The sequence below is a fragment of the Papio anubis genome, chromosome 8, assembly GCF_008728515.1.
Source record: "Papio anubis isolate 15944 chromosome 8, Panubis1.0, whole genome shotgun sequence".
Classification (NCBI taxonomy): Eukaryota; Metazoa; Chordata; class Mammalia; order Primates; family Cercopithecidae; genus Papio; species Papio anubis.
In genome coordinates this window covers 72485892-72499212 of record NC_044983.1, presented here as the reverse complement: position 1 = coordinate 72499212, position 13321 = coordinate 72485892, and positions in this window count along the sequence as shown.

Below are 13321 nucleotides of genomic sequence, written 5' to 3'. Positions count from 1 at the left end.
GCCAGAGACTCTTCCCCAGGCTCTTGAAGTACTTTGAATATACAAAGTCAAGAGCAAGAAAGAAAACTCCCAAGGAAGTCTTCGCAAATTTTAATTCAATAGTCTTTCCCTGCTTGTAATGTGGACTGAATCTACCTTCCATTGTGTTAATATTCAAGACAAAACAAAACAAAAACACCTAAAGGAATTTTTTATTTCCTTGATATTTCCCCTTTACTCTTTTTTAAATGATCATCCATACTTTGTGAAGTGTTATTTGAGGTTGAAATATAGTCTCTCATCTTTGCATTAGATTTTGCATTGAAAAGCAAAAAGCAGTATAAAACTTTCATTAGAACAAATGCGTAGGTCTGCGGGCATGTATATTTATGTAGAAGTGAAGTGTAAAATCTAATCTTTTAGGATTTTTACACTTGACATTATTTGCCCTAGTTAACAGATACTGTATTTTGCAACCTAAAATTTAAGAAATTTGAGGGAATTCTTGAGTTCAATAGGCATTAGTTGTGATAACAATTATTTTCACAAAATAAAATTATCAAATATATCTCTCATTATGTTGCAGTATTTGGCTAAAGTTCTTCACTACAAATCTCCAAAAAGTAAGGGTCAGAGAGCTTTGGGAGAAGCCTTGAGTCAAGACGTATGACAAACATATTGGCTGTCCCGTTGCTCTTTCTCCTGGATAGAAACTTATGGCAGGAAGAGGTAAAGACATTCTTGAGATTAATAATAAATCCAGATTACTTAATATGTAGTAGAGTGTATTAGTCAGGGCTCTCCAGAGAAACAGAGCCAATAGAATACATAGAGATATATAGGAAAAGATTTAGTATGAGTGATTGGCTTACCTGGTAATGGAGGCTGAGGAGTCCTGTGATCTTCCATCTGCATGGTGGAAGCCCAGGAAAGCTGGTGGTGTAGTTTCTGGCTAAGCTGAAAGACCTGAAAACCAGGGGGCCAATGATGCAAGTTCCAATCCACGTCTGAAGCCCCCAAAACCAGGAGTGCCAATATCCAAGAGCAGAAGATGGGTGTCCTACCTCAAGAAGATAGAGCAAATTTGCCTTCCTCTGACTTTTTGTTCTAATCAGGCCCTCAGTGAATTAAACGATGCCTACCCACATTTGTGAGTACAATATTCTTGTCTCAGTCTATTGATTCAAGGAGACACCCTCACGGACACACCCAGAAGCAATGCTTTACCAGATATCTGGGTATCTTTTAGCCTCATCAAATTGACATATAAAATTAACCATCACAACAATCAACAACAGCAACTTAAGCATCTAACAGTATAAAATTAATTAAATAAATAATGGTTCACTTTTTAAGTTGTCATATGACATTGTTAATAAACATCAACATGTAGAAGTATATTCAATGACATAGAAGGGTAATGGCAGCATTATGAAAAAGTCTTATTATAAAAAGTATGCAGTATGAGTCCAATGTAATCAATTGTCTGTATCAAGGTTACTAGCCTAGATATTAAAGATATTGGTTCTATTGTCACCCAGCCTGAGTGTGAGTGGCCCCCACCATTGAAGCTGGTTACCTTCAGAAAACTGGCTAATCACCCCAGGACTTCAGTTCCTCACTGGTAAATGGATATAAGAATAATACTTATCCTCTATTGTATTTGTCAGGGCCAAGTGGTTTAATCTGTGTGAAACACTTAGAAAAATAACACTGACTCATTAAAGGACTCAATAAAGCCTAGCTATTATTTCTATTAATAGTACTATCTGTAATTATATGTAGTTTACATATAAAAATATAAGGGCTAAAGGTAGTACTTTTTCTTCTTAGCGTGTTTCTGTGCTTTTAAAATTGTCTACAGTAAGGCTGTATTTATCCTGAAATCACAGATACACACACACACACACACACACACACACACAATCAACCAACAATAAATATCATTTGTGAGGAAGAAAACCTGAATATGAATTATGATTCATCTCTTTGAGCTCAGTTCTCTCACTTTCAGCAAAGCATTTCCCCTTTCAGCTTCTGTCTCCTCATCCATAAAACAAGACTAGTTAAAAACGACTTCACAGGATTGTTGTGAACTAAGATGAGTATCTATGTCTTTTTAGTTACAGTTTCTTAAGCGGTTTCTATGTTCTGTGCACTGAGTTAAATGCTTTAAATACATTTCCCATTTAATCCTTACTAAAATAGGGGAAAACACACAGAACAGCTATTATCCTTATTTTCAAATAAGGATTGAAATGTTCCATAAACATTTCAATAAAAGTAATTTGTCTGAGTGTACACTGAAATGAGAGATAGGCCTGGGCATAAACCTTTATTTTCATTAAGACATTTTACTAAGTTTGGTCTTTCTTGCACACTGGAAAATTTCCATTTGACTCTGCAGTTAATTTTAAAGTAATGGAATATGGTTTCCAGATACAAAACAATAATTCTTCTGTAATGTACTTGTTCTCAACAGTATAAGTTACAGAAATATGTTCCTACTACATATCAAAGGGAATCTGTTCATTCAAAGTTCCCACAGTCAACACAACCCATCATACAGTAATAGCTCTTCATCTGCCCTCCATGGACAATATGATTTCACTGTGCAGGTCAACTTGTTATCCCTAGATGGAGGATGAATGTGTGTATAAGGTGAGTGTGTTAATATTCTGGACACTTTCTCTGGAAATGAATTTGCCTTTCCTACACACAAATCTTCTGCCAAAACTACCATCCATGGACTTACAGAATGCTTTATTCTCCATCATGGTGTTTCACACGGCATTGCTCTTGATCAAGGAGGTCACTTCATAGCAGATGAAGTGGGGCAATGGGCCCTTGGTTACGAAATTCACCGGTCTTGTCATGTACCCCATCATTTTGAAGCAGTTGACTTGATAGAATGGTGGAAAGGTCTTTAAAGACCCAGTTATAGCACACGCTAGGTGGTAACACCTTGTATCACAGAAAGCTGTATATGCTGTAAATCAATGTCCAATATAAGCTACGATTTCTCCCCCAGCCAGCATCCACCAGCCAGAAATCAAGGGGTAGAAATGGGAATGGCACCAATCACTATTACCCTTAGTAATTCACTAGCAAAATATTTGCTTCCTGTCCTCATACCCTTATGTTAGGCTGGTATCTTAGTCCATTCAAGTTGCTAAAACAAAATACCATAAACTGGCTTATAAACGACATACATTTATTTCTCTTGGTTTAGGAGGCTGGGAAGTCCAAAATCAAGGTGTGGGCATATTTGGTGTCTGGTGAGGGCCTGATTTCTTTTTCATAAATGACATCTTCTCACTGGAAGGGGTGAGAAAGGTCTCTGAGGTCTCTTTAATAATAACACTAATCAAAGCCCTCATTACCTGATCATCTCTCAAAGGCCCTACCTCCAAATACCCTCACATTGGGAATTCAATGTCACCATATGAATATGCATAATACAAACATTCAGTCCATAGGAGCTGGTCTAGAGAACCTAGAATGTTTCCACTGGAAGACACAACAATGACTATATAAACTGGAAGTTAAGACTACCACCTGGCCACTTTGGGCTCCTCATGCTTCTAAATCAACAGGTCAAGAAGGGAGATGCTGGCTGGAGTGATTGATACTGATTACTAACAGGAATTGAGCTGCTACTATACAATGGGAATAAAGAATACAGGAGATCCCTCAGGGCATGTCTTTATACTGCCATGCCATGTGATTAAAGTGAGTAGACAACAGTACCAACACAACTTAGATAAGACTAGTAAGATCCTTCAGAAAGGAATGTTTGGGTCACCCTACCAGGTAGAGGACCACCACCAGCTGGGTTGTTTGTTAAGGGCACAGAAAACATGGAATAAGTCGTAGATGAAGGCAGTTATAAATACAAGTATGACCACATAATGAGTTGCAGAATTGATTACTTTAATTGTTCTGAGTATTTATTCCTTATTTTGTTATGAACTTTTACTTGTGCTTGTGTGTGTATATATACCTACACATATGTATATGTCAAATATCTTTGTTTTCTTATCTATTATCTTATTATCATATAACATAAAATCCATACATAATAGTTAATTTTACACCACATTTTAAAGGTTATAAGATATCGAGGAGAAGAGCAAATATCACCCAAGGATTTTGCATCCTCTCCTGGAAAAAGGGTTAGTGTTCTTGGCTACACGCAGGATAGTTATTTTATATTAGGTAGAAGTATGACCTTGTTATTGTCTTTATTTGAAGATTAGGTATGCCTTAAGGAGGTGTAACCCCAAGTTGACAAGGGGTAGACTATGATGGTTAATTTTATGTGTCAACTTGACTAGGCTATAGTACCCAGTTATTTATTCAAACACTAATCTAAGTGTTCTGACAAGTCAGTTCGTAGTGTGATTAATATCTATAATTTGTTGACATTAAGTAAAGGAGATTACACTCAATAATGTGGGTGGGGCCTCAGTCAATCAATTGAAGGCCTTACTAGCAAAAACTGAGTTTTTCCAGGCAAAAAGACAACCTGCCTCAAGATTGCAGCATTAACTCCTGCCTGAGTTTCCGTCTGCCTGCCCTACAGATTTCAGATTTTCCTGCACTGTTAAATGCATAAACCAATTCATTAAAATAGTAATAATAATGTATATTTTACAATATATATGTAAACACACACATGCACACATAAACAGATATATATAAAAACATATGTATATAAACATATAGAAACAATAGGACTATATTATATAATCTCCTATTGTTTCTGTTTCTGTGGTTGATATAGTGGGATATTTTATTCCATATATTTCTATATATAAGTATAACAGGGCATCCTGAGAATTAATCCTTTTGTTTCTTATTTGCTGATATCTCTGAAGTTAAAAATCATACTCAGGACAGAAGATTTTTATATTTTTAGAAGGAGCCACTTTTGTAAACTGTTTTCATCATATGTAGGACAAGTCCTCACCTATGTTTACTGAACAAAGCTGTTAGGATTTCCTAGAATAGTTTTCTAAAATACTTGTCTCATATTGAGGTATTAATTATTCTATTTTAATGATGCAAAGAGTTTTCTTTACTGTCAAGAGTATCTCAGCCAATAGCGTTATAATATGAACTACACTGTGGCTACTTTTCTGGGTTCAGGGTCTAAGAAAGAGATTCCAATGTAAAAGAAAAAGCAGGCCGCTGTAGTGTAGGTGCTAAGATGGAAGAGAGTAAATCTAGCTGTCTTGAAAGGGCATGGCCAGTGTACGTAAGGAACAATTATATAAATATATAACATATCTATAGCACATATATAACATATATACATTATATAACATATATACATATATAACATATAGACATATATATTTGTTATATATAACATAGATGGAAAATTCAATTCAGGAAAGATAATAAAAATACAATGGATCAGGCTTATGAGATGCAGCTATTCTTCTGAGATACAGAGGAGCACAGTGAGGCCAATAAAGAAGCACCTAGTACAGTTGAGAGTATCTGGGGCGCAGACATCTTGCAAAGTGAAGCATCTTGTGAAATATAATTGCCCCTTTGTATGAACCTAGTTTATAGGTGTCCGACTCACTATATAGAGCATGACAAATGTAATTTTTGGAAAAGGTGTCTTTAACATTAAGAAGATTCATCTTTCCTGACTTGCACTTCACAAAGAAATCTTTGGAGTTCATATTATATTTCACATATTGCTCCCATTATTGAAAAACTATAGCTAGTAGTCCCAACATATTTATGTATGAGTCCCCAATAATAAGGGTAATAGGCAAGGCCATGTGATAACCTCGTGTCAGTTACTAAGGGCAGATGGAAGTCATTACTACAAGTTCCCGGGTTTCCTATGTCTTGTGGATAGAGTAGATTTTCTCTGGTCTTTATTAGGAATGGATTTCTTTAATTTACATTGCCTGAGAAATTGTATTTTAAAAGGTTATATTTATGTATCTGGAGGAGGTCTTATAAAACACGAAGATTAACTGCAGGGTTAATGAGGAGACTTACAGTGGCTCAGAAAGGCCACATGGTATCACAGAGAAAAGTCTTAAAGGGAAGTAAAGGTTTATTCCCAAGGCCTACATCTGATTTATTGTGTCTCCTTGGACAAGTCACTTAACTTACCATCATCTCTATTTCCAGCTGTAATAATATTCCTACCTCATATCTCAGAGGAGTATTGCAAAAATTTTTAACAAACACAGACTAGAATTTTATTACTGCTGGGGAATAGCTTTTGGCACCTCTGAAGATAGGGTCAGAAAAAAAAAAAAAACCCGTTAAATATAGATATGATTGTGATGACGGCATTACATATCACATCTCATTTCCCTTCTTAGATTTCAAAAAAAATTTAACTAAAATTAGATCATGCTGTTTTTTTTAGAGAATACTCATAATTAACTCAACTTCAAAATTTTCATTCAGAAAACAAGAAGCAAACCCTTCTGTGAGTTTTTCCCAATCACTATTCACAGAAGCATTTTTACAGAAACACTAGAGGTTTTATTAACTTATATTTAGGATGTGTGATAATAACAACTAAAAAAAGTAGTTCTATTTATACTATTCCTCCAGTCTCCTAGAATTAAAGCACAGCATATAATTCCTTCAGTAGGTGTTACCTTTGGCATTCTATATAAAAATGTGTTGAAATTCTGAAGTGTTATGTAAGTGTTGATTATTAGTAGCAGTATACCATGAGAGAAAATTTAAAAGGCAGGATTGAAGGTATTTTTCACTTTCTCTTTTGCTCACATTCAGGATTTCATGAACACATAAGGTTTTTACTTTTCCTTTCATAATTATTTTCTTTCAAGTAAAGACTAAATGGGTGTCTTAGTGTTATTAACACAGGTGTCGTAAGTAATAGAGAAGAATATGTGTGTATGTGTGTATTCAATGATTATACATATCAAATATTAAAAATTACATGTAACATCCTACTTCATGGGTGAACTTTGAAGGTATTAAGCTAAATGAAAGAAGCCAGATGCAAAAAGCCATGTATGGTATGATTCCATTTAAATAAAATTCCCAGAATAAGTAAATCTGCACATACAGAAAATAGATAGTGGGTGCCAGGAATTGGGGGGAGGGAAAGAAGGAGTGACTGCTAATGAATACAGAGTTTCCTTTTAGGGTGATAAAAATATTCTGGAATTAGACAGTGATGATATTCACATATTTTGTGAATATACTAAAAACCAATGAATTGTGTGCTTTAAAATAATCAATTTTATGGTATCTGAATTATATCTCAAATAACATTACATACAGAGAGAAATGGATAGAAAAAAACATTTATTTAAATTTTAGGTCTGCTAAATCTGGCAGTGTCAAGGTAATATATTTTCAGTCTTTTAAACATGATAATGATATATTTTATGTTTAATGTTGCATAAATTATTTTATCATTTCTAAATACATGTGGTGAGGAACCAATATCTTTTAGAATTAATATTGTCATACTTGAATTTTCCTACTGAAAGGCACTCTTGCCTTGTCCTGTAAGATTTTTTATCTCTTATAATGATTTAAAATCAGAAGAGCCAGGTTTCAGTTCTCTTCTCCAGGAAATATGTCTTGTGCTATAGAATTGAACAGACACAGTCTAAAACCTCATGTGTGTGATTTAGGATAAGACAGAAAGAGCTACACATTCACCAAACCCAGTGTAACAGCCTGGGTCCAGCCAGCCAGAAGGAAAAAAACACATGGTAATCTGAAGAGGGGGAATTTGTTACAAAGAATTATTAAAGTATGATAGAAGAGTAGCTATGAAGATGTAAAGATAACTCTAGCTAAAGGGTACCCTAGGGCTGAGACAATGTACAAAGAAGGACAACTTGAATCCCCAAGCCTGGGCTGCAGAACACCAGAACTCAGCAGAGAAATGAGGTTGGAGCCAACTGAATGGTGGAGAAGTTATCTGGCTTGCCCAGGTTGGAGCTGGTTCACAGTCACAGGCATACAGGAAGTGACACTCCAGGATGCAGGTGAGCCGAGGCTGGTGGTTGTGTGTTCAGGAAGTGTCAGGTGTTCCAGTCAGTGTGAGGCCTGGAGTGTGTGGTGTCCACACCAGAAGGGATGCTGGGGGTGGTTCACAGTCTGATGCTCAGGCTGCAAGGTTGTTAAGGGACTGTACAATGTAGGCATGCAGCTAGGACGCTTCACTGCTGGGTGTCACCATGCACAAGCACCACAAGACTATACAGCAGGAGCAAGAGAAAACAAAAGTCATCACACCAGACCAGGAAGAGAAGCCCTTTCGACTGCGGTGTTCTTCCAGCAACTCCTATTGACAAAACTTCCCACTGAGCTCACTGTGCAGAAGAAATGTTTAGAGTCTAGTGCAATGTTGCAGAGCAGGCACTGAAGTATCAAGGTGGCAGTGAGAGGTAGTAAGCTAATAAACTAGTGAACTTAGTTCCCTTTCCTTCCTAAACCTGTAGCTTGACCACATTTAGCAGCACCCTTTGCAGTTAAGTGGGAGTTACTGAGATAAGTTCTAGCCCAGGAGGTAGACACAGAGGTAATCTGATATAATTTCAGAACTTGCCCCTACAAACTATGTCTGTCCCTAAAACACCTGCCTGCAAAACTGGAAATGAAGAATTCTAAATCCCCAGGGGATGGCAGATCCACAAGGTGGAAATATTCTTGAAATATTCTAGATCTCTGACTTGTCTTTAGAGAAGAGACCCCAGAAGAGTCACCTGATCAGGCCTGTTGATGCTGAGGATGTTGCATGAATTAAAAATAGATCTTTACAGTGGTCAGTCGTTGGAATATTGCAGTTGTTTATAACCATAGTTGGTCTTTTTGACTAATCTGAGTAATAAGGAAATGGGCATCTTTTGGACTAATGGGTATCTTGAAATTGGTTGCTACCATAACAATAACATAAAATATGTGGCATTGACTTAGTTGTGAAACAGTGGGCAACAGAGCATGAGATATCAGAAGCTGATAATCTGATATCTCTTATTAGTCAATGGCAAAATATTTGGTGAACTGTGTCTGCAATAATTTGAAAGGCAGACCTTCCTAATGAGCTTCTGTTTCTGGTAGAAGTGGTTGAGAAAAAAGTTTTAGAATGTGTTGGTTTATTGATTGCCTTTAGTAAAATATTTCAGGAAAGATTTCAGCTCAGAAAGAAAGTGATTGATTTACAAGCAACAACACAAAAAAGGGGAAAGAGTTTAGAAATCTGAGGCTTTACAAGGTTGGAAAACCTGAAAGTTTCTAGACCTCAAACAGTAATGTATAGGGCAATGGTTTTGAGAAACAAAGACCTATTAATACTCAAATAACAGATTAATTATTTTCTGTGTAAGTTTGTTTTTTCAAATTGCTTCAAGGTAGCCACCATTAAGTTCAGAAAGAGAGAAAAAGAGAGAGAGAGAGAGAGAGAGAGAGAAGTGGTGAAGGAGAGGGAGAAACAAGAACAGGGCTAGAACGCAGAGAAATAAGGCTTGCATGAAAATTATACATAGGAAAAACTTTGGATATGACTGAATACTATGAACTGATTAGAAGCAAACAGACCAGAAAACTGTCAAAAAAACAGGCTGACAAAGCGGTGCATCCCCCAAGGAGAATATATATCCCAATCTCCTCTTCTGATGTGACCATAGAAAATGGCCGCAAGGCTGAGCTTCGTTGAGGGTAGAATCAGAGGTCATGAAGAACAATGGACAAGGGAATTTCTCCCAGAGGACAGAATGGGAGCTCATTGCTCTTATACCAGGGTGAAAGCTCTTCACAATGTCAATCAAGCAGGATTTCAGAATTGCTACAGCCAGCCACTGTGGTGTTAGCCATACTTCCATTTTCCAAATGGGTCACTGTGGCCATCCCATCCATGCTTCTCCTTTGCATACGGGTATTGCAATGCGGAGATAGGTAATTTATCTCTGTATTTTATGTGTCACTGGATCACACTGATCCACACCTCAACCTGACAGGGAGGACTCACCCCTCAAAAACCCTAGACTTTGAGTGGACTGCAGCAACTGGATGTGGCTTCATGTTATCTCCAAGCAGGAAGGAAGATAAATGTTTTCCAAGTGCGAGAGAAAGGATGAATTAGGTATCAGATGACCAGAAGGCAGATGTTAGCAGACTTTAGAACCAAATTCTGTTTCTCGTTTTACTTGTGCAGAAAATGGAAGTGGTGAAATGTTACCTTTCTGAGTTTGGGTTAGTAGGATGTGGGTGGAAGGACTGCTTTATAGCCCTGTGCTTGTTTCTCCCCCTCCTTCACCTCTTCTCTCTCTCTTACATTCACTTCCACTTCTAGATCTGTCCTTCGCTCTCCTTTGACCTCTCCTAGCAGCTCAAAGCAAAGGACTCTCTGATCCTAAGAGACAATGGAGCCATAAGATGAAAAAAGTTTTCAGTTCCCCACTGGGAAAATAATTGTCCAGAAAAACCACTGGACCCAGAGCTCTCATGTGGAACGATTGCATGAGTGAGTACACTTTATTTTGATGTAACCCAAAGAAGGGGAATTAGGAATCAGAGAAAGAAGGAACAACAACAACAAAACAAGCAAGGGATGAAGACGTATTTCTATATCAATTTGTTGCTACCTGAGCAGACACTTGAGCTTAAAGCACAGTTTAGTTTAGAGAGGCAAGGCCAGGCCAGGCCTATTATCCAAACTAGAATTCTATTCCAGGTGTCAGAGATGCTACTCATAATTACCCCAGAAAAACATATATCTATATATGTATCACATTAATTGTGGGAAAACTGGATGTGTGATCATACTTACAGTTCCGTGCAGGTTTTTGTTTTTGTTTTTGTTTAGAGATGGGGTCTCGCTCCATTGCCTAGCCCGGAAGGCAACAGTGCAATCAAGAGAGTCATTGCAACCTCCGCCTCCCAAGCTCAAGGAAGACTCTCACTTCAGCCTCTTAAGGAACTACAAGCATGCACCACGATGCCCAAATTAGTTTTTTAAATTATTATTATTATTTGTAGAGATGGGGTTTTGCCATGTTGCCCAGGCTGGTGTGCAGTTTTAAGATCAAATAGATAAAGTTAAATTGGTAGAAACTCCTTCTAAATGGAAAAGAGACCAACTTCTTGTTACAGTTATGATCCCAGTGAATAATTTTAAATCAGTCAATGAATAAAAATCCCTTTAGTTATATCCTTAAGAGATTTCCAACTATCCATTTCTTAAGGAGGAACTTTGGTGTGCCTATAGCCACTTCTAAACTCTGGGCATTTCTTCCAAATTCTGTTCACAGTGTGTTGTTAGGACACAAATCCAGATTTCCTCTGCCACCCCTACAAGAGAGACCTTTCTCTCTCCCCCTCTGCAATATACATCTCCACACAGCAAGCACCAACGTCCTCGTGGCAGGGAGCAATTCATTTTCATGTTGACCTCATGAAGAGATGCCTGCAGTGAGCCTGCAGCTGAGTGCAAAGTGCAGATTAGGAAGGAAAGTCCCTGTTCCCTTGATGCATTAACACATTCTCCATTAAGTTGCTCTACTGGGGGGCAATCCTGGGGCTGGGAGAGCTTTCCTGCTCTAGGGCTCTTATCTCCTGGGGCCATTTTCAGAGGGTGGCCAGCCCAGCAAAACTCCATTTTCAGTTTCTTCCTACATGTGTCTTCTGACATTGGCTGCCCCTGATCCCTTTCCCACTCCCCACCCCCACCGCAGCATCAATTTAGAAACTGAATGTTAAAAATAAATTGAATAGACATTTTTTGCATAATTAGATTCTTAGCTGTGCATTGTATAAATTGTCATTTAAAAGACTAAACATAAATTCAAATTTCCATTATGAATATTAATGTTGGAAAGAACATCAGGAGATTGTGTGACCCAGTTCTTCTCTTTTGGTAAGAAGGAAAGTTATAACCATCAAGGAGGCCTAAAGCACCTGAGGACAGAGGCGTGACCGGCCTTCATGTCAAACCACAGTACAGCTCTCCCACCAGATCTCAGAAAGCCCTGATATAATCAGTACTATGAATTGTTCATGAAAATGAATTAATATACGTAAAGTCTTGAGAGTAATGGGTATTTATAGGAAGCAGTATATATTAGCTTTGATTTTTACTATTCTTAATAGTGATGGACTATTACATTAATAAACAATATTCGCTGGTTTTATAATAATTAGTATATATTAGTCATCTATACACACTGTAGTTAATATTTTAAAAACATATACTAAATCATTATTAATATATAAATTAGTATATATTATAAACGTGGCAAGTTTTATGTTAAAAAAAGAGAGAAAAGTAGAGAGAGAGAGAAAGAAAAAGAATCTTAGATCCGTGTGTTAGTGTTTGGGGGAGGAGAGTGGTTGAGAGAGGAAACAGAGAGGAGCTGAAGGTGGCCATGAAAACTGGATAAGTGACTCAAGTTTGGAAGGCTTTCCACTATTTTGTAGCAATGATTAGATTTGTTCCATTTTATCCCACATTACCTTAGTACCCGTAGATAGGAATTACACCAAAGCAAAATTTGTTCTCTGCTTGGGGAAGTGTGAGAGAATAGTGGTTAAGATACGGTCTCTGGAATCTCTCTGCCTGAGTCCAAATTCAGGTTCAGTGACTCCTTCACTATGGGACCTTGAGCACATCACTTAATATCTCCATAGCTCACTCTCCTTATCTGTATAATGGCATAATAATATTGCCTTCTTGGTAGACTTCTTGGGAGGATTAAATTAGTTCATATGAGTTAATGTATTAATGTAAAACACTTAGGACATAGCGATCACTTGTGTAAGTTTTATAAACACTAAAGGGAATGTTTAAGGCAATGAAAGTTGTTTCTAAAAATGGCATAGGGTGTCTAAAGAGGTGGTGAGTTCAATACCCACTGTGGGGCTCACACGTATATTCCTTACAACCCTGGGAATATTATATGTAGCCAGATAATATATTTAAATACCTATCAGTTTTTTCCTGCCAATATTTCACTCTTAGCTCCCAACCCCAACACCCCCAAACTACTTTGTAATTTCTGCTCCCCTGGGACAACTTTACTTAGGGATATTCTCTATTTCAGGGTATGTCAAAAGCAGAAGGAAGGGAGAGAAGGGAACCCCTTCCTGGGTTTTGTGGTTCCATAGCTTAGGACTTGAAGGAAATAAAAAAGATTCAGGGTACAGAAGAAACTCAAAAAAAGATACAAACCTCTAGGCCTGGGACAAGGCCAGGATGCTCTAGGATAAGTGAAGAGAAAGGAAGTCCACAAATAGGATCCTGTGTTTCCCCTCTAGCAAAGTTCCAAGAGGGGGCAGGAACCCCTAGATAGACTTGAGAGTTTGAGAGCAGAGA